The sequence below is a fragment of the Neomonachus schauinslandi genome, chromosome 5, assembly GCF_002201575.2.
Source record: "Neomonachus schauinslandi chromosome 5, ASM220157v2, whole genome shotgun sequence".
NCBI classification, from domain to species: Eukaryota; Metazoa; Chordata; class Mammalia; order Carnivora; family Phocidae; genus Neomonachus; species Neomonachus schauinslandi.
In genome coordinates, this window is record NC_058407.1 from 80,318,877 (window position 1) to 80,341,126 (window position 22,250).

Genomic DNA, 22,250 nt, shown 5'->3' on the forward strand with positions numbered 1-22,250 from the left:
AAAACCCTCAAATATGTTTAAATTAAACAACATATTCCTAAGTAACTAATGATTAAAAGAAGAAATTCCAAAGGAAATTATAAAATACTTTGGGATGAATGTAAGTGAAGACATGACATACCAAAACTTGTTGGATGCAGCTAAAATGATGTTTAGAGGAAAATTTATAGCTGTAAATGCCTATATCAAAAAAGGTGAAATTTCAAATCAATAACCTAAACTTTCACAGAATGCACTGGAAAAAGAAGATCAAACTGAACCTAAAGCAAGCAGAAGAAAAGAAATAATGAAGATTAGAGGGGAAATTAATGAAATAAAGAATGGAAAAATAATAGAGAAAATCCTATAAAAACAAAAACCGATTTTTTAAAAAAGATTAGTAAAATTAAGAAACCTTTAGCTAAGTGACCAAGAAAAAAAAATAGAGAAGACTAAAATTACTAGAATAGAAATGACAAAGGGGACATTACTACCAAACTTAAAGAAATAAAATAGATTATACAGGAAGACTATGAACAATTATATGCCAATGAATTAGAAAACTTAGATGAAATGGATAAATTTCTAGAAAGACATGAGCTTACTCTACTTATTATGCTTACAATTTCATGTACAGGGTCAAGGATGGAAGTAGAGAGACCTGTTAGCTGTGAATGGCAAGAGATGATGGTGGTTCAATGAAGATGGTACTGGTGGAGGTGGTGAGACATGGTCAGAGTCTGGATATATTTGGATGCCAGGGCCAAAGAGATTTCCTGATAGTTTAGATATGAGAGTCGAAGATGACACCTTGTTTTTGCCTAGAACAAGCAGGATAGCTTTTCCATCAATTGATAGGGGGAAGACTCTAGGTGGAATTGTTTTGGGAGTGGGCAGGATATTTTTTATTTGCCCCTCTAGACCCACTGACTATCCATCTTCATTCTGTTCTGTGCCCCAGGAGGCCAACCTCTACAGAATACACCAGCTTATCTCTTTCTATCTTTCCAGCTTTGTTTAGGCAATGAGGAATACTGAGAGAGATTTGAAGGAAGGAGGAGTTGTTTTTAACTGGTTACACTCTTCCACCAAGGGTCACAGCTTCTGTCAATTGACCTTCTTCACACCTCTTTCTGTTTCCTCTCTCTCCCATAGTAACAACTACTTTATCCCTTTACTCCTTTGCCCTTCAGAGTTGGTGGGACAATAGCCACCTTTATTGGCACTGGGGTATTGCAGTATATTTTGTTGTTTTCCTACACCCTGTAAATAGTTCCTTTATGAAACTATCCTCAAATTGCCTTAATTAAGTGTGCCATCTGTTTCTTGCCAGAACTATGACTGATATGGGAAGAAGGTAAGAAATTTGGCTTTGGACATACTACTTCTGAGATATCAAAGGGGAAGTGAGAGTAGGCAGTTGAATATTTGAGTCTGGAATTCAGGAGAGTGGCGTAGCCTAGAGATAAGAATTTGGGAGTCATTAGCAGAAAGAAAATATTTATTTTATTTTTATTTTTAAAAAGATTTTATTTATTTATTTGACAGAGAAAGAGACAGCGAGAGAGGGAACACAAGCGGGGGAGTGGGAAAGGGAGAAGCAGGCTTCCCGCTGAGCAGGGAGCCCGATGTGGGGCTCTATCCCAGGACCCTGGGATCATGACCTGAGCCGAAGGCAGACGCTTAACGACTGAGCCACCCAGGTGCCCTGAAAGAAGATATTTAGAACCAAGAGACTTGAGATCATTGAGGGAGTGAGGAAAGATTGAGAATAGAAGAGGACTGAGACCTGGGCCTTGGATATGATAATGTTAGGAGGCTGGACACATGAGAGGGAACCAGCAAAGGAGACTGTGGGGAAGCAGCAAGAGAGGTAGGAAGAAAACCCACGGTGTGTTTTGGAAGCCAACTGAGGAATACATGTCAAGGAGAGGAAGTGATCCACTGGGTTAAATGCTGCTGGAGGCCAGGTACAAACAGGATTAAGAATTGGCCACTGAATTTAGCAAAGTGGAGGTCATCATTGATCTAGGCAAGAACATTTTCAGTGGGGAAGGATTGAGCGTGTTTTAAAGAGAATGAGAAGAAATGGAGAAAGCAAGTATGGACAAATCTTGAATTTTGCTCTAAACACAATAATACATGGTCAGTGGCTAGGGATGAAAGAGATTTTGCCTTTGTGTTTATTTATTTTGTTTTATTCAGATGGGAGAATAATAGTATACTTGCATATGCTGATAAGAATGATTCAGTAGAAAGGAAAAAAAATAATAATGCAGGCAAAATGGGAGAATTGCTGGAGGATGCCCTTGAATAGGAGAGGGTGGGGTCTAAGGAACAAGGAGAGGGATTATTTAAGATAGGAATACAGAGCACAGGGATAGCCTGAAACTGAAACACAGAGCACACAGTTCATCTGTAGTAACAGGTGGGATGGCAAAGTGTGCAGATTCAGAATTGCTCTTCTGATTGTATGTTTTTAGTAAAGTAGGGAGCAAAGTGGCCAGCTAAGAGTGAGGATAGGAGGGAGGGATTGGAAGTTTAAGAAGTTGTAGCTGGTTGCCTTCAAATGGAAATGTTAGTGACCTAGGGAAATGTAGTGTGAATGCTAGCAGAATCAAGTGATCCCTTAAGGTCCGCTGCCATGATTTTAAAGTGGGATCATGTTCAGCTGAAGGGATACAGCTATAGAGTGATCAGAGATTTGGATTTAATATATAAGGAATTAAATTAAGCAAATGGGGTTTCATAAGCAAACTGTGTGGCCTCATGTAAAAGGGGGATACTATTTACCATGAGAGTTTCTTTATGCATTAAATGAAATAATGCAAATAAATACTTAACACAATGTCTGGTATATAGTAAGTGCACAATAAACTACTGCTAGAATTATGGCTATTATAATATTTATTAGGGCTAGGAAAATTTCCAAAGTGGAAATGTTTTAATCACATCTGTGGTTACAAACACTTCTGTTGGCTAATTGTGGTTCACTTCAGCTGTCTTAGCACATGTCTTCTTAGCAGATGGGGATGTAGAGACTGCATCTATGTTGACATTGTAACATTTCACTTCTACTTGGCATAAGACTTCAAAAAATAACTTGGGGAATTCCAATTGTAGAGCAACAGTTGGAAAGCCTAGCTTCTTCAGTTTGTTAGAGACTTCTGACGTTTGATCTTTTTTCTAAATTCTTAGCAATGGTCTTAAGGCAAATAGGAATTGAGTTGCTTAATTAGTATAACTTTAAAGTCATTCTTTTGTTTCTAACACTACTATTCTAAAAGTAGGAATTCCAAACAAGCACAGACAACTTGTATGCCTTGCTTGACTTCCAAACATCATTTCTTTTTTTTTTTTTTAAAGATTTTATTTATTTATTTGAGACAGAGAGAATGAGAGAGACAGAGAGCACATGAGAGGGGGAAGGGTCAGAGGGAGAAGCAGGCTCCCTGCCGAGCAGGGAGCCCGATGCGGGACTCGATCCCGGGACTCCAGGATCATGACCTGAGCCGAAGGCAGTCGCTTAACCAACTGAGCCACCCAGGCGCCCCAAACATCATTTCTTTTATACTTGACATTCGTTGTGCTTAATTAAGCATCCTACATTACATTACTTTGGCTATATGTACTGTTACTACATTTACTTCAAAGACCTTGGTTTGAAGAAATCCTAAATTATCCACTGAATAATACTATTCAGTGTAATAATTCACAGAATACATTCCTGAAGAGAATTGACATGATCTCTTTCTCAGGATTTTCAGTTTTTTCATTTGTTTCAAGAGAATTTGTACTTGATTATTCCAGCATTTTTATTATGGCTGCTTTAAAGCCTTATCACATTATTCCAACACATGATTCATGTTGAGGTTGGTGTCAATCCATTGACTTTCTCATTCAAGCTGTAATTTTCTTGGTTCTTTCTGTGACGGGTGATTTTTTTTTTTTTATTGTGCCCTGGACATGATGTCTATTATGTTAGGAAACTCTTGATCCTATTTAAATCTTCTATTTTAGCAGGTTTAGGTTTAGAATTTAAATGGATCATGATTTAGTTGTGTGTTGTGATTCTGAAGGCAGTTTAATTTTTAGAACCTTCTTTTGATCTGCTTGGTTTATCTGGTGCTGATGGAGTTCTCAGGCATTTTCCTTTTCGGTGCCCCCAAACTGTCCTGGTGTCTCTGGACAGGAAAGGATTGTCGTGAGCCCCTGGGGACAAAGAATCTTTCAAGTCAGACTGCTTGCTATATAGCTGAATCCCTCTTACCAATTTCATCCCTCCCACTCCTACCTCAATATCTTCATGGAGTAAATGCAGTTTTAGAATGTAAATCATTTTCCCTTTCCTACACAACAGAATTTGTCATTAATGTGTATGTGCTGCCGAAGCGAGCACAGTCATTAATGTGAAGAAGCCTGACAGTATGACTAAATACATAAATATATAGAAAGCACATAATATTTTTATTTTTTTAAAGATTTTATTTATTTATTTATTTGAGAGAGAGAGCACAAGCAGGGGGAGTGGCAGAGGGAGAAAGAGAAACAGGCTCCCCACTGAGCAGGACCCCGACGAGGGACTCGATTCCAGGACCCTGAGATCATGACCTGAGCCAAAGGCAGACGCCCAACCAACTGAGCTACCCAGGCATCCCTATAATATTTTTATTTAAAAGTTTTTCCAACTAATAAAAAAGTTGAATGAAGAACAATGAACACTCATATACCCCTGTCTGGATTCAACTACTGTAGAGTTGCCAGACAAAATACAGGATTCCCAGTTAAGCTTGAGTTTCAGATAAATGACGAATAGTTTTTAAGTCTGAGTATACATGCAATATTTGGGACATGCTTACACTAAAAAATTATTTGTTGTCTATCTGAAATTCAAATTTAACTGGGCATCCTGTGTTTTTATTTGGTAAATCTGACATCCCTAACTTTATGTTAACATCTGGCCTCACTTGTTCCAGTCCTTTCTCTAGATACGTTTTTCCTTTGCCAAACCATCTGGGAAACATTTGAAAAATAAAATCCCAAATAGGTTTTGCATGTGTATAAGCAGACTCGTCTACTTTTTAAAAATAGTGATTGTTATTATATAGCACTGATTCTCCACTCTGCCTGGCTCTAGGTTCTAGGCTAGTTCTAAGTCCACATCCACATTAATTACAAAAACACTTCAACTCTCATGTTAAAAAACCAGTTACTGTTCCCAATTAAACAATAACCAAGTGGCCTCTGAACACCATCCTTCTAGAATTAATACTAAAACTATTTCAAGCTAAAGGTGAACACTGCAGGGAAACTCTTGTATGATGAAGCAACTACTACTTGTTGGTTCTTATAGATTGTCTAGATTTTCTCAATTTCTCTAATTTGAGAAATTTTACCCAAAACCTCCTTTCTTTAGATATATCCATATTGATAGGTACTTTAATGTAATGATTAAAAGCACAAGTCCAGGAGTCAGACAGTCATGGGTCAAAATCCTGTCTGTGTAGTCATGGTTAGTTCAAAGAAATTGCTTAACTTCTTTGTAACTTATTTTTCTCCTCTATAAAATGACGTAAAGTATCTACCTCCTGCACTTGTTGCAAGACTTAGGTGAGCCCTGTGCTTGGCACATAGTAAATGTTCAATTATCTTGGAGCTCTTCACCATAACCTTCTCAGAGGCCAATTTTATATTATGTATTCCTTATCTTTCCCTAGAAATAGTTTCCACACTTGTTTGAATACTTCTAAACCATAGCTACTGCTCACAACCTTCTTACTACAATATACCCAGGTGGCACATACAAAACCAGAATAGAGGTTAAAAGGGATGAAGTCTCAATTATATTCTTAAACCCATCAACACAAATATGGGTCAGGAACTACCATCTAAAGAGAAGTATATAGAAAATAAATTTGGCTATCTATTACTGACCATATGGTGTGTTTGTGTGTTTGTGGGCATGTGTGTGTATGTGTGTGTGCACATGTGTGTGCTAAAGATGAAAAATCCATATATATGTGTGTGTATATATATATATACCTGTATATTTTATAAATATTTAAGTTTATGTCATATATGGGAAATGACCTTTCTTTCATACTTCATATTAGTCAGATGTTTATCAGATCAATGTGTCCAGTTTGAGGCATCAGACCTTTAAAAGAATGTGGAGAAACTGGAACAGATACTGAGAAGAGAATCACAAATATGCAAATGATCTATGAAAAAAGTCAAAAGAATTGAAACTGTTTAGATTTAGGAAGATCAAGGATGACCTGGTTTGTTTTCAAGAATAAGAAGAGCTTTTCATGAAGACCCTGATCAGCTATTCTTTGTGTCCATAGAAGACCAAACAAGAGGAAAGGAGTACATTAAAACAGTACATATTTTTAAATTTTTATGAAGAGGGTGACTGGGTGGCTCAGTTGGCTAAACGTCTGCCTTCGGCTTGGGTCATGATCCCAGGGTCCTGGGATGAAGTCCCATGTCAGGCTCTCGGCTCAAGCAGGGAGCCTGCTTCTCCCTCTCCCTCTGTGGGCCGCTCCTCCTGCTTGTGCTTGTGCTTGCTCTTGCTCTTTCTCTGTCAAATAAATAAATAAAATCTTAAAAAAAAATAAATTTTGTACAAAGAAGAACTTCTAGCAAGCTTAGCGGTAAAATAACATACTAGACTACTGAGTTAGTTATGAGGTCTGTAATAGACGAGATTTTCCTAACTTTATAGATAATCACCAGACCCAGCATTTTCAATTTGGCTTCTACCCGAACCAGGGGGCTGCACCAGATGAATGCTGAAGGTTCTTTATTGGTTGGAATACAACGAGAAAATAGCAAGGAGCTGCATATACATACAAGATATGTTGTACGATTAAAAATCTATTAAAAAATCAACTATTGAAGAGATGGGTCAGCCGCAATGTGGAGGCAAGTGTTTTAGCATGCTCCGGCTATTAAACAAAGCACAACATGAGACCCATCAATCAGCTTCTAACAGACAATTCCAGGTCAGCCAGACTGACGGGATTTTTAGTGCTGATTGCATTAGATTTGCATTTGCTATTGCAAAAGAGAAAACCAACAATTTCTTAGAACATAAATCAGTGTGCATGCCTTGACCCATAACTGGTGAAACAAACAAAATAAAGAAGGTTGCATTAAATTAATAATTCTCAGTATGGATGGGAATGTTTCCCTTATTAAATTCAGAGTGGATTCATTCTAGGAACAATTTTGGTGTAGTGGCTCTCACTTATTATAGATTACTGACTTTCAGTGCTCAGCTGCCAAAATACTTTGGCTCTTTCTCAAGCCCCAAGAATTGCATAAATTTTTCCTCTCCTCATGCTCCAGAGCCATTAACCATGTCTCCAGATGTCCTTTCTTCTCACTTTATCTACTTCTTTTGTCTGAAGTCTCCTAAGAATTTCTGTATACTATTTACACTGTAATATATTAGTGATGCTTCAGAGCCATATATTGATTCTCATAATCCTCCCCAAATTATATGCCTTTATTTCTTTACTTGGTTGATATATTTTCTTAATCTGTCACAATCTCAGACAAGCATCTTCTGCAAGTCTGTTTTTCTCTGCTCACCTGCATATGGATTGGCACAGACATTGACAAATGAAATGTAGTTTTCAGCCAGTTTTGTTGTCTCTGACCATATCTAAAGAGCTTGGTTGACTGCACGTAATAAACAAAACAACAACAAAAATAATAATGAAACAAATCAAAACAAAAACCCTGTGATTAAAATCAGCCAGAACTTTATGTATCACCCCCATGAAAAGATCTGGAAGTGAGAAGTCCTGGGCTTGTAAAGCAGCTCTAGAATTACACAGGTTTTGGACTCCTGTCCAGCTACTCTGCCATCCTCAGGATATGGCTCTGTGGTCCACGTGGCACCTAGCTCCAGCTATCACATCCACATTCCAGGAGGCAGGATGGAAGAAAGAAGGGCTGACACACCCCCTTCAAGAAAATTTCCTGAAAGTCCCACACACTTCTAGTTGATTCTCATTGTCTGGAACATAGGTGGGTAGCCACTCCCAGCAGCAAAGGAGATTGGGACATGTAGTCGTTTACTCCAGGTGACAATGTGCCCCACTAAAAGCCAGGATCCTGCTATCATGGAGAAAGGAATCAATGGATGATGGACGGAACAATGACAGATATTGTGTTGACAAGAAGAGGTTCAACCCAAATATAGTGACTTAAAATGTCAGCGTGATGGGGCCTTTCCCTTTGGTAACTATGCACCAAATGCGATGCATCATTACCAGTGCCATGCTGTGCATAGTTCATTCATTAAGTGCTTCATCAAAAAAAATCTTCATGAAAACGTGGGAAGAAGGTGATATTATGTCTCAAGGCTAAATAATTTCATTTCATAGGTGACAAGACTGAAGCACAAGGATAGAGAAGTAATATACCCCTAGCGACACAGTTAGTTCATAGTAAATTTGGTAATTGAACCCAGTCAGATCCTTGCATCTATGACTATTCAACATATTGTTATATTGCTTATAAAGTAGCATAGGGGCATTGCCTTTTTTTTTTTTAAGGATTTTATTTATTTATTTGACAGAGAGAGACACAGCGAGAGAGGGAACACAAGCAGGGGGAGTGGGAGAGGGAGAAGCAGGCTTCCTGCGGAGCAGGGAGCCCGACGCGGGGCTCGATCCCAGGACCCTGGGATCACGACCTGAGCCGAAGGCAGACGCTTAACGACTGAGCCACCCAGGCGCCCCAGGGGCATTGCCTTTTTAAGCATAGAATTCAGCATAAAATTCAGCAAGAATTTTTCAGCATAAACCATGGCAGAACTCTCAGAGATTCCGTGATACTGCCTGTACTATGACAACATACACACATGTGTGCATGCACATAATCTCCATATATGAAAAAAAAATCTCTGCCTTCATTCAGACATGATATGCAGTTTTTAGGAGTTGCTCTGAATCTGTTGGTGGTAACATCCCACTTCTATTTCATCTTTCATTTGTTAAGTGTTGTCTTTATTTTTCTGCTTACTAGAAATGTGGAACTGTGTAAAGTTTGTTTTAGTTATCCTTAGTTGCTGCAGTGCATTCATTCTTTTGAATCATTTTACTATGATATTTACCTAGGAGAGTTAAGATGTCTTCATGATTCAAGATGATGATGTCTATTTTGTTGGGAAAGGCCAAAGCCATTGTCAGCTCAAGCATAGGACAGATGACAAGACTTACTGTAGAAAATAAGATTGGAAGGATTTGGGGTATTGATTTCAGTCTAAAGAAAGATATTCTAGGGGCGTCTGGGTGGCTCAGTTGGTTAAGCGACTGCCTTCGGCTCAGGTCATGATCCTGGAGTCCAGGGATCGAGTCCCACATTGGGCTCCCTGCTCGGCGGGGAGTCTGCTTCTCCCTCTGACCCTCCTCCCTCTCATGCTCTCTGTCTCCCATTCTCTCTCTCAGATAAATAAATAAAAAATCTTTTAAAAAAAAGATATTCTATTGTTTTGATTGTACAGGAAAAAAAATCAAAATTTTAGTCACTATACAGTGACAAATGTTTGGCAAATTGTAAAATATACCTTAGTCCTCCTGAGAGTCAAATTAATAGAATGTTACCTTAGAGGAAGCCAATCTGTGTTCTTTTTAAAAAATCCATATTTTTTTCTAACTCAATTATTGTATTTCCTTCATGCGAAATCAAAACCTTCTTGTCAAGGGTCCATTATATAAATATTTCATGTCAGTTGATGTGTGAAATAGTTTTCTTTTAAAATAACTGATGGAGGGGGCGCCTGGGTGGCTCAGTCGTTAAGTGTCTGCCTTCAGCTCAGGTCATGATCCCAGAGTCCGGGGATCGAGCCCCGCATCAGGTTTCCTGCTCGGCGGGAAGCCTGCTTCTCCCTCTCCCACTCCCCCTGCTTGTGTTCCCTCTCTCGCTGTGTCTCTCTCTGTCAAATAAATAAATAAGATCTTTTAAAAATAAATAAATAAAATAAAATAAAATAACTGATGGAGGGTAGAGAAGATTTAATGCTTGTGGAATTCATTAAGATTTCATATTGTTCTGAAAAGGGATTTTCATTGTCCTTTATTTCCATGAGTCATGTTATAGTTTTCCAGAAAGAACTGAAGGAAAATAGAATAAAGATATTGAGATGACTTTTTCAAATATTTGTTATAGAAATTGTCAAACATATAAAAAGTAGGGATAATACTAGTATGAATTGACATGCACCCATCCCCCAGCTCCAACAGCTATCAACATAACGCCAATCTATTTCATTTCGCCTTCTATCCCCATTCCCTTCCCTTCTACATGCTAGATTATTTTGGAGTAATTCTCAAACATCATCTCACTTATTTGTAAATACTACACTATGAACTCGTTCACGATGAGGATTCTTCGGGTTTTTTAAAAACATATTCCCAAACATAATATCACTTCTGAAAAAAGTAATAATAGTATTGAGAATATGATATGTTAATTCTATTCTATCTCTCTTTTTCTCTCTGCTTTTTAACAGTTGGTATGCTTTAATGAGGATCTTAGCAGGTTTATATATTGCATTTTGTTGTTATATCTCCAGTGTTCTTTTAATACATAGGTTCATCTTTTTGTTTGTTTTTCTTTCATTTATTGACAAAATTTATAGAGTATCTCCTATTGTGAATTTTGCTAATTTGTGTTCCTGTGGTGTCATTTATTGTGTTCCTCAGTCCCTTGCATTTCTATAAATTGGTCAGAATCACATTTGTTTTTTTTTATTTTTGCAGGAATACCTCATAGATAGGGTTGTCGACTTCCTATTGCATCATATCAAGAAGGACATGTGCTTAGTTGTCTCTTTTTGTGATTGATTTTTTTTAAGTAATGTCAGCCAAATCTTTTCATCTCATCGGCTTTTCACCTAGCAATTTTAGCAAATATTTATGATCCCCACCTAAATCAATTATTTCATTAGGGGTTACAAAATTGAGATAATCCAATTTTATAATTATTTCTTCATTTATTAGCTGGAATTTTTTCCATAAAAGACAGTTTTTCTTCATCAACTATTTATTTGCTTACCTTAAAGTATAGGAAAGGCATATAAATGCTTGATTCTTTCCTTTATCAATCAGGATAATGAGCTAATTCCTTAGCCCCTGGCAAAGATCACCAATGGACTTTTTTAAAGTATTATTGTAAAAGTATTGTAAATGTATTATTTTATGGTTTTAAAACATATTTATTATATTTCAAGCCTACTGCTATTATTTTTTTCTTTCTATGCTCAAATCGTCCTGTCTTTGGGTGGTGAGAGCATCTTCAACTTAGTTCCTGAGTTCTTTTCAGGACATACTAGAGCAAAGAGATGCTCCATGTTCATCTTGTGTATTTCCTGTCCTAGATCTGGAATCTGCCATTTCTCCAAGGTTCCTTTAAATGAAAAATGGTATTTAGAATCTCCAGTCTAGTTGCAGAGTGGACCACTATTTCTAGATCTTTTCAGTAGTCAAAGCTATGAAAATAGTTGAAAAGTCTATACTAATATTTCCAAATCAAATTTTGGTTACAGGATTTTTACTTATTTGATTTATATCTGCCTTCTTTCTTTTTTTTTTTTAAGATTTTATTTATTTATTTATTTATTTGACAGAGAGAGAGACAGCGAGAGAGGGAACACAAGCAAGGGGAGTGTGAGAGGGAGAAGCAGGCTTCCCGCTGAGCAGGGAGCCCGATGTGGGGCTCTATCCCAGGACCCTGGGATCATGACCCGAGCCGAAGGCAGACGCTTAATGACTGAGCCACCCAGGCGCCCCTATATCTTCCTTATTTCACCGAAAACCTTGGTTCCTAAATGGAATAATGTAATTATTTGTTTTATCTTATAATAATTTCAGAAGGACAATATGTTAATATTAATATTATGATTATTGAGTAGAATTTTGATTATTTACAAGACTTTTTTTTTTTTTTCATTTATTTTGCCCTTAGACTATATCCTACCAAGGATATACAGAAAAATTACCGTTTTAAAGTCACTTTGAAATAACTGTTTTCTAGGTGGTTAAGCCAGAAAACTAAAAAAAAAAAAAAAAATTGGTTATTATTTTCCTTTAGTTTTCTAATTTTAGGGTGCAGTATTTAAGTTTTGTTATTTTAGGATTATGCAAAGTATTTGTTACCAAAGTAAAATCTACAAAATATTTTGAAAGATCTAACTTTTATCTCTAACCCTTTACCCAATTCCCATTCTCACCTAAAGGTAACCATTGTTATTAGCTTTTGGTTTATCTTGATATTTTTTTTAAAAAGGTAAATATGTGCACATGTGTGTGTTTGTATATTGTCCCTGTATTTCTTAGCTATAAAATGGCATAGAATACACATACTGTATACATTGTTTTTCTCATTTAATGACATATCTTTGCAATCACAGCTACATGGTACTCATTTCATTGGTATTACTTTAGGCTTATTCAAATAGTCCACAATTAATGGGCATTTGGGTTCTTCCTAGTCTTTTGCTATTACAGAAATGCTACAATAAATAGTCTTCACCAATTACAATTTATTTGACTAGTATTTGGTAAGGATTTAGATTATTTCAGATCTTTCCTTTTATAAACCAAAATATGATAACCATTCTTCCACATACAACTTTGGTTATCTTACCAGATTGTAAGCTCTCTTTTTAAAATTATTGTTATTTTATTTTTTATTTTTATTTTTTTATTATGTTCAGTTAGCCACCATACATTACATCATTAGTTTTTGATGTAGTGTTCAATGATTCATTAGTTGTGTATAACACCCAGTACTCATCACAACACATGCCCTCCTTAGTACCCATCACGCAGTTACCCCATCCCCCCCCCCCCCTCCCCTCTGAAACCCTCAGTTTGTTTCCCCGAAGTCCATAGTCTCTCATGGAAAGCTCCCTGAGAGTTTTTCATTTCATTTCATTTATTTTATTTTATTCCTGAAATATACATAACAGAAAGCTCCTCAATTTGAGGGCATTCTGGACTTATTGATTAAGCTATGCAGGTTTTGAAAAATACATCTGGAAAACACATATATCTTTTTGGAAAACATATATGCATCAGTGTGTTAGTTATCTTCAAGATTAACAAAATAAAAATACTTTTCTGCCAAATAGATTTTTATTTGTATTTTGTTTATAGTAAAGTTTCTCTAAACAGAAATTATTCCCAAATAAATGCAGAATAAACTTAAAGGAAGGGAATAAGAGAAAGAGTAGTTCAATTTTTGAGCAGCTGCCATACTCAAATAAATCAAACAGCAAAAATTAATTGTGGATCACTAATCTAGGTGCTGGGAATAGTGTTAAATTAAACACATAGCATCCTGGTCTCAAGGAGCTGATTTTCTAGTGGGAAGACATAAATTGGAAGACACAGATAATAAAGACATAGAGAAATACATAATATATTTTAAGAAACTGATAATGGTTAGAGGGAAATCCTTGGGAAGGGGAGGTGGTTAGGATTCAGAGCACAGTGATGGTGCAGCCCCAGATAGGAATGTGGGTTGGTGCATTTGTGGATGGGAAAATATATATATAATATATATTATATATAACTGATGTGTATATGTTTTCCAAAAAGATATTGATTGCATGTTTTCCCAGGGAAGAATGCCATGAGAGTGGGCGATGAGAGGGTAATAGGTGTAAAGTAATTGATTTGAAAAGTAGGAAAGTGAAGTTCCTAGGTCAATACTGTGTTTGGTAACAAAAGCTGTTCTTCCAGCTCACTTTGTTAAAGGAAATTTGACTGCCTATGATCTGGCCAAGGGGGTTAAGAACATTATTTCCCCGCCCTCATTAAAGTGATTAGAATAAGAACTAGCACTGGACTGGTAGGCAATCCATAGATTGTAATGTCTAGCCTGTGGCATATCACCTTTGACATGGCACGCAATGGTTTTAAGCAATCAGTTTCCTTTCTTAGGAATTTGTAATTAGGAAACTAACGAGAATGAGGCAATTAGCAGCCAGTGCAGAAGCTGAAAGAGCACAGTGAGAGATGCTATTACCGAGTTGAAGCCCTGACAAGCTAAAGTTAGAAGAAAGCAAACAATATGCTTAAGCTGAACAAATATTTTAGAAAGATTAGAAAGGATATGCAGAGAGAGGAAAAGAAGGAAGGGAGGTGGAACAGGACCAGTATAGTTGCTTATCTCATGAAGACATTCCAGGCCCAATTCCAATCACATGTTTCCTTAGAGGGAATCCACTTTGACTTGTACTAGGCTTAGTTGGTATAGAGGACAGCTGCCATCAAGGTATACCCAACGCCTATTTTCTCTCTTTTTGCTAAGAGCACCCTGATTTTTCTCTAGGAAAACTGTTCTTTCTCACTAAGGTCCATGAAATTTGGGTGCAATTAGCCCATCTACTCATTCCTTATGTGGGCATATGACCCATGTTTGGTCAATTATCATTCCTTTAATCACAATAATTGGCTCATAGAAGGCCCTAGGACATAATAAAAGCCAATGAAATTCAATTTGGGAGGCATTTGTTGCAACTTTGAAAAGAGACCTTTGGCTGTGGTTGTTAAGAAGATAGGATAGTGGCTAATTTGCCACCATGTGAAGAGATCCAAAAACTGAAAGAATAAAAAAAGCAGAGATGAGAGAAGGAAAAACAAGACTAAATTAAGAAGATGTCATATTAACCCCTGGATCTATCCATGTCTGAAGCTGAAAAATGCAACTACACCAAGCATGGAAAGGATAGGTCTAATATCCTAATCCTAAGCTACATATGCTTTTGGTTAGAAAAATACGAGTGACAAAGATAGAGATCCAGATTCAGAATACAAAGGGGAAAGTTGGTATGAAACTGGTTGGGACCTTACCTTTGAACCTCTTCTTCCCATGGATTTTCTAGCATTTCAGATTTTTTATATCCTGTTATCACCTCCAAAATACTTCTGATTATTCTTTGCTCATTTTCCTCTTTGCTGGGGAGGAGATATAGAAGACCAAAGTTGTTCCTTGGTTTCTGAAGCTTACCTATTCCTATTAAGAAGTGTTGTTTTAAAAATATTTTTTCTTTGTGGTGTTCGTTTTTTTTTTTTTTTTTTTTTTAACTCTGCCTTCTTACCTGAAAGGAGATCTGAGTTCCAGATCTAATTATGCCTCTGATCAGCCCTGTGACCTTCAGTATCTCATCACTTTCCTCCAGCTTAGTGCAACTTTCTTATTTGCAAAAGAGAAGGCACCAGAGCTGACCTCTAAGGCAGGAAGAGAAAAAAATCTGGTACTTGTGCTCCTATCTCCTCTACCCACTGCCTTAGCCTAGTGCATGAATCACTGAGCCCAGCTTTAGATAATTCTCATGAGAAAGAAATCCTGTTTGCTTTATCTGCTTTGAGGTTTCTTGAAGCCCTGAATTCTGTGATACTTCCAAAGAAGAATTTGATGAAATTTAATATTTTATTTTTAACTTTATCTCCTACAAATTAACTTCTTTTCATAGATAACTGTCAGCAATCAGGAAAGAAATTTAATCTTAGAATTTTAAAGTTTTGTTTAAAAGCTTAATATCAGTGGGACGCCTGGGTGGCTCAGTCGTTAAGCGTCTGCCTTCGGCTCAGGTCATGATCCCAGGGTCCTGGGATCAAGCCCCGCGTCAGGCTCCCTGCTCGGTGGGAAGCCTGCTTCTCCCTCTCCCACTGCCGCTGCTTGTGTTCCCTCTCTTGCTGTCTCTGTCTGTCAAATAAATAAATAAAATCTTAAAAAAAATAAAAGCTTAATATCAGAGTATAGGTTGTATAAATGAACTCTGACAGTCTACCATTAAGTATACTAAAAGAAAGAAATTGTGCCATTACAGTCAATAGTTTGTCAAAAATACTTTTCTTTTTTAAAAGATTTTATTTATCTGACAGAGAGAGAGAGAGCGTGAGAGCAGGAACACAAGCAGGGGGAGTGGGAGAGGGAGAAGCAGGCTTCCCGCCGAGCAGGGAGTCCGATGCGGGGCTTGATCCCAGCACCCTGGGATCATGACCTGAGCCAAAGGCAGACGCTTAACGACTGAGCCACCCAGGCACCCAAAAATACTTTTCTTAAGAGGCTGAAGATTTGGAACATGGGCTAGAGTGACTGCATCAGCCTTTCATAGTCATCCAGGCTTAAGATGTGCACTCATCTATGGCTGCTCTTAACATCGAATCAGTGACATTTGGCTACATTTGTTCCTGCATGAACATTGGCATTGATACCAGGCTGGTCCAGCCCTTTATTATTTTGTGCCTAGAGCATTGCAATATGGTTATAATTTGTCTTTTGGACACATTATTTTTTCACTTGCTCATCATAGGCACATGCTCATATTGGCCTTGCTAAGACAATAGATTGTCATAGCATCTCCCTGCTTAAAACCCGCATTCTATGTCTCAGCTCCACAAACGCTGGTTTGGTCCATATTATGTTTTCCCACTCCTCTATGTGAGCTTGCTGCTTAGCTTAATAAATTATGCCGTCAACTAGTATTTAGGGGGTAGCAAGATCTATGCTATGGCTAAATATACAACTATGAATAAGGCATTGCCCCTGTCATCCTAGAGCTAATATTCTATTGGGGTAGCCAGACAAGTAAGGAGGAGATAAAATACATTAGAGTGAACTCTGCTATAGGGGAGAACATAGAGAATTATGGGTCCCCAAAGCAGTGGCAAGTCATCCAGTCCTAGAGCCCCAACAAGCCTTGCTTGAAAAGATAGCATCTCAACTGAGTCCTATAAGACAAGTAGACTACTCTGGTCATTGGCCCTACATATGAGGAACACCCTTTAAGGCCCAGCTCAGACCTCAGACTATGAAATGTTTCCTTACCACCTGGTCAGTACCATTGGTCTCCTCTCCCCACTCTGAGCTTCGATAGCATTCATTCATTTATTCATTCAAACAGCAAGTACTTAATTGTTCACTGCTGTATCTCAGGGCCTAGACAGCTCTTGGTATGTAATAGGACACAATAAGTACTTGCCCTTGGGAACCAACATTGAATTGAAGTGAAGCAGTCAAGCAAAGAAATAAATATATAATATATCAGATGTGATAGCTCCTGTGAAGAAAAATAAAACAGGGTAAGAAAGAGATAATGGGGGATCTTATTTTATATAGGGTGAGGTCCCCCCTACTAAAGTGACATTTGAGCAGAGAGATGCATAAAGTGTGGAGCACTGAGGGAAGAAGTTTGCAGACTGAAGGAACATCAAGTGCAAAGGCCATGCAACCAGGAGTGGGTTTGGAGTTGTAGGAACAGCACTGGGTTGGTATTGAACATTTGGCTTCTCACTGGATATTGCCTCCATTCATTATTGCCCTTTCACATGAGTCTGAGCTGTTTCTCTCAAGCATGTTTTCAGTGTATGGAGGCTAAGCACTCTAACTTCACCTTCTTTATAATGTTGCTGCTTTTCTTCCTACTCCCAAATCCCCTGCATCCGTCGGTGTCTTCATGAGGCTATCAGAAAGTGTTCACTGACTAAATGTGAGCTGGGATTTATTCATGTTCTTGATGTATTATATATGTTATAAGGCACTCATACTTTCCTTACCTGGCTGCTATTAAAAGAGAACACTCCATAACCACTGAAAGAAAAGGGTAGGTAGTGAGGAGAAGGGTGCAGAAACAGAGAAAATATCCTCAGAGTACGAATTTCAGGAGCCTGTGAGTCTGCTTCAAGGGCAAGAACTAGAATACTTGTGGCAAGAAACACTTGTTTTTCTGCAGATTTTAATGTAGAAGGGGTGGAGTGGGAACCAGAATTAGACGGACAACTCCAAAAAATCGATTTAGTGAATTGTAGTCTGTGAGTTGATTAAGTATTGATCAGTGATCCAGCTCAGGTCTGAAACAGCCTTAGAACCACCTTCTGAATAAGCCATAAAGCAAAAGAATTGTTCACTGATTTAACTGGTAATAATCTTATTGGGTAAGCTGTGAAGTCCTTGAGAATAGGAAGTTAAGAAAGTTTGAAAATTCACTTAAATGTTTGTCTTTTTAAAAATTGATGCTCCAAACATCACTAACGCAAACAAGATTAATTAAGGAACAGATGGTCTTGAAAACTCTGGATTCTTTCTTATTTGAGACTCAGGAAGTACCTGATCCAGCTTTCATTAGGTATTTTAGGATACATTTAGAATGTAAATTCTTTAGGTGCTGAGTTTGAATAGATCTCATGTTGTAGAGTAGAAGTGCAGTCTCTGGACCCCTGGGGATCCTGTGACATCAAAACTATTTTCAAAATGATGGTAAGATGTTATTTTCTATTTATTATGTCCTGGTGGTAGGGAAATCTGCTGGTGTCTTTGCAGGAATCAAGTAGACAGCATCAGACATTGTGCTCTTTGTTGCCATGTATTCACTGTTAAAAAAAAAAAAAAAAAGATGTCTTACTTAAGAATGTCCTTGACAGGGGCGCCTGGGTGGCTCAGTCGTTAAGCGTCTGCCTTCGGCTCAGGTCATGATCCTGGAGTCCTGGGATCGAGCCCCGCATCAGGCTCCCTGCTCAGCGGGAAGCCTGCTTCTCCCTCCCCCACGCCCCCTGCTTGTGTTCCTTCTCTCACTGTGTCTCTCTCTATCAAATAAATAAAATCTTTAAAAAAAAAAAAAGAATGTCCTTGACAAAGCAGTGAAAATTTATGAAATTTCAGCTCTTGACTACATGTCTTTTAAATATTCTGTACACATTAAGAACTTCTTCTGCATACCAAAGTACAATAGTTGTCTCTAGGAAAAGCCATTGCTTAAGTTGCGGCCTGAGTAACACTTTTACTTAAAAGAATGTCTACAAGCTATCATTTTATCAAAGATGAAAGAAATGGGGGGGCCTGGGTGGCTCAGTTAAGCTTCTGCCTTCCGCTCAGGACATGATCTCAGGGTCCTGGGTGGAGTTCCGCTTCAGGCTCCCTGCTCAGCAGGGAGTCTGCTTCTCCCTCTGCCTCTGCTCCCCTCCTGCCACCACATCCCTGCCCGCCCCCCCCCCCCCCCCCGGTCTGGCTCTCTCTCTCTCAAATAAATAAATAAAATCTTAAAAAAAAATGAAGTGGGTATGTTACTTTAAGGAAAATAATTGTAATTAAGCGCTAATGATAACATTTAAGCTTTCAAATGAAAATTCAAATTTTGTAAAAATTTGTATCTACCACTGTGAGCTTGAAGCTTTCCCAAATTTAAAAGGGACTTTTACGATGAGATTTGCATTTATTACGTAGATATCAACAAATGTGATATTTTGATATTGCTTAATGAAACGTGTCAACATTTGGAAGGTCTGCATAACTCAGTGAACCTATAGTTTTCAAATGATCAATGCATGTTGTTACAAAGCATGCATGTGTAAAAGATCCATTCAAAATATAACATACCAGTGAATTTTAATGTAACACAGTACAAAAAGTTCATTGATATGGTTTCTGATTCCACATTGCAATAACCATTAATAACTTGTCAAGTTTTGGTGTCGTATCAAAAAATAAGATCCACAATTATCTGAAAGGCCATTAAAATATTCTTTCTTTTTCTAACTACACATCTGTGTGAGGTCAGATTTTCTTTATATACTTCAACCAAAGCAAATCATGGCAAAAATAGAATGCAGAATCAGATATGTGGATCCAACTATCTTTGGTTAATCCAAATATCAAAGATATTTGCAAAATGTGTAAAAATGACTCCCTTCTTGCTAGATTTTTCTGTCTTGGAAAATATAATTATTTTTCATTAAAAATATGTTATTTATATTAACATGTAATGAGACTGTCCCTGTTATTTTTAAATTAGTAAGTATTTAAATGTTCCCAGACTTCATTTCTAATATGATAAGTATCCATAGACATAAATTGATATAGACATATCTCTTTAGGCTGTAAACTCTTTAGAGTCCTTAATTTATGTAGTGTAAAGTATCCTGAGCCCAAAATGTGGGAGAACTGCTACTATCAAGGGTTAATAATTGTTATATAATGAAATAATCTAATGAGTATCAGCAACACAGAAAACAGTCTCACTGTCTCTTGTTGGCATGAACGTATACATAGATAAGAGGACTCTATACATGCATGGATAAATAGATAAATGCTTTCTCCTCACCTCAGACCTTGGGGGCAGGGAACTGAGTTAATCACAAATCTCAGTCTATGATTAATGGTCCCTGTAAAGTTCTGCTCCTGTTTTATTTAAACTCTTCTAATGTGTTTGCTATGTATCCATTTTTGGGTTTGTGTATGTACTTGTAAAACACATATTATGTTTTATATTGCATATATTTTTAGATTTACATAAATGATACTGTGATATATAGAGAGATATTTATAGCTATATAATTTTCTTTCTTTTTTTCATCTTAGCATTATATTTTAAAGATCCATCCTTGCTATTGCATGCTAATAAGAAAAGCCAGACAGACAAATCATCTGACTTATGTATATTTTTCTCATCACACGCAGCTAGAGATTTTATGGCGGCATTTGAAAATTTTACCCTTTACCTGAGAAACATGAAAAATCACCTCTAAGCTATAAAATTCATACAACCAAGTACAAAATGACTTTACCATTTGCTCTCAAAGTCCATGCCATTGAACAGCTTTTGTTGATGGTCTATGTGGGCCTTGTGCTTGTTCACACCATCAGGGTTCCTTATAAACATGAGATGGACTGCAGAACTTCATTTTGTCTCCCCAACTGTATGATCTTAGGCAAATTACTTAACCTCTCTTTCAGTGTCACCTGTAAAGTGGGGTTAATAATAGTACCTGCTTTATGGTGTTGATGTATGAGTTAAATGAATTAATACTTGTAAAGTGTTGAGAATGATACCTGGAACATAGGAAACATTATATAGGTATTTGTGAAGTGAAATGAATGAAAAGAATATGCCATCTGAGAGCATCTAACTTGTTCCTATGAATCATAATCTGCTTTTCCCATTAGAGCATTTCTCCCCTTTATCTTTCTGAGGAAAGTGTTTTGGTAATAAAACATCTCTGAATGGTTATAGATAGAGGTAGGAGGATCTTACTCTGTTATTTTATAGGCATTCAGTTTTCATGCCTTGTAAAAATCCCAAGAATGACATCATATCCTTTAAAACTTTTTATAAAAGTTCTAAGTAATGATTAGATTCTCAGAATAAGAATCAGGAGCAGAGATTCATTGATCAAAAAGATTCATGTGTGTTTAGAATAAGAAAATAAAAGGACTGTACATTTCACCTCAAATATAGTAAGTTGCCAAGCTCTTTAGGGACCACAAAGTTATCCTCTTTCTCCCCATCAAGACTCCTATGACCTCATCGTTCTCTCGTGGCCGTAGAAAACAGAATTCCCAGCGCCAGGAGCTGTGAAGTCAGAGCAACTACAACAGCCTTCAGGTGCTTTCTATGACCAAGTAATTCCTGGCATGAGACATTACATTTTTCATTCTTTTATCCTTATCACTGATGATGATGTCATTTTGGAAACACTAACAATATCAGAAAAAGATGAGCATTTTTAATGGGATCTGAAGAAATCTTTCAAATGAAAGACCAGCGATGGGATGAATTTCTTAATTTGAAAAGCAGGCTAAATTTGTTTCAGACTGTTTTCCATTATAGGCCATTGCTAACTTTTTTTCCAAGAGTGTTGCAATCACTCACTTTTCAGATCGGGTGCCCTGGAATAAAGCCAGATTAACTCTGAGCTGTGAATTTTACAAACGCTCTTGTTTAACCTATAATCGATTTAAATAGAGCCATTCTACAAAATGCAAACATGGTAATTGGTGCAATTTTATTTTTTTGCGTGAAACAGCATACAAGAATATGCTGGCTTTGACTTTCTGGATCTTTGCACAGCCAGAAGTCTGGCAGAATAATCGCTGAAGTTCAAATTAGAGCCCCAGATGGAAACACAAACAGGGGCCACCACTGTGCCTTTTTCATGCTTCGAAGCTCAGTTCTGGACAGAAATGTGTTTCTAGTTAAAATGTAATCATTTCCAATTCCTTCTGATCACTGGATCATATTGGAAAGAAAAAGCCTGAGGACTACAATTGCTTTTAATTACCACTGAATGTTGACTGAAATTTTCATTTCCTTTCCATACAGTAGTATTTTTATAGAACAAACAAGAATAAAATAAAGATATGGCCTCTTTATACTTTAAGTGTATTTTGAGAAAGATCTTTATTAACATTACCCTCTTTGAATTAGAATTTCTTTGTCAGGATTGGATTTTCCCAACTTTCCTTTACTA

General features: G+C 37.2%; 1 protein-coding gene across 1 annotated transcript in view; it reads left to right on the plus strand.

The window, feature by feature from the left end:
* Positions 1–22,250, plus strand: part of LMNTD1 (lamin tail domain containing 1) — a 437,084-nt gene that overhangs the window by 213,143 nt on the left and 201,691 nt on the right. The gene's annotated exons all lie outside the window — the stretch shown is intronic.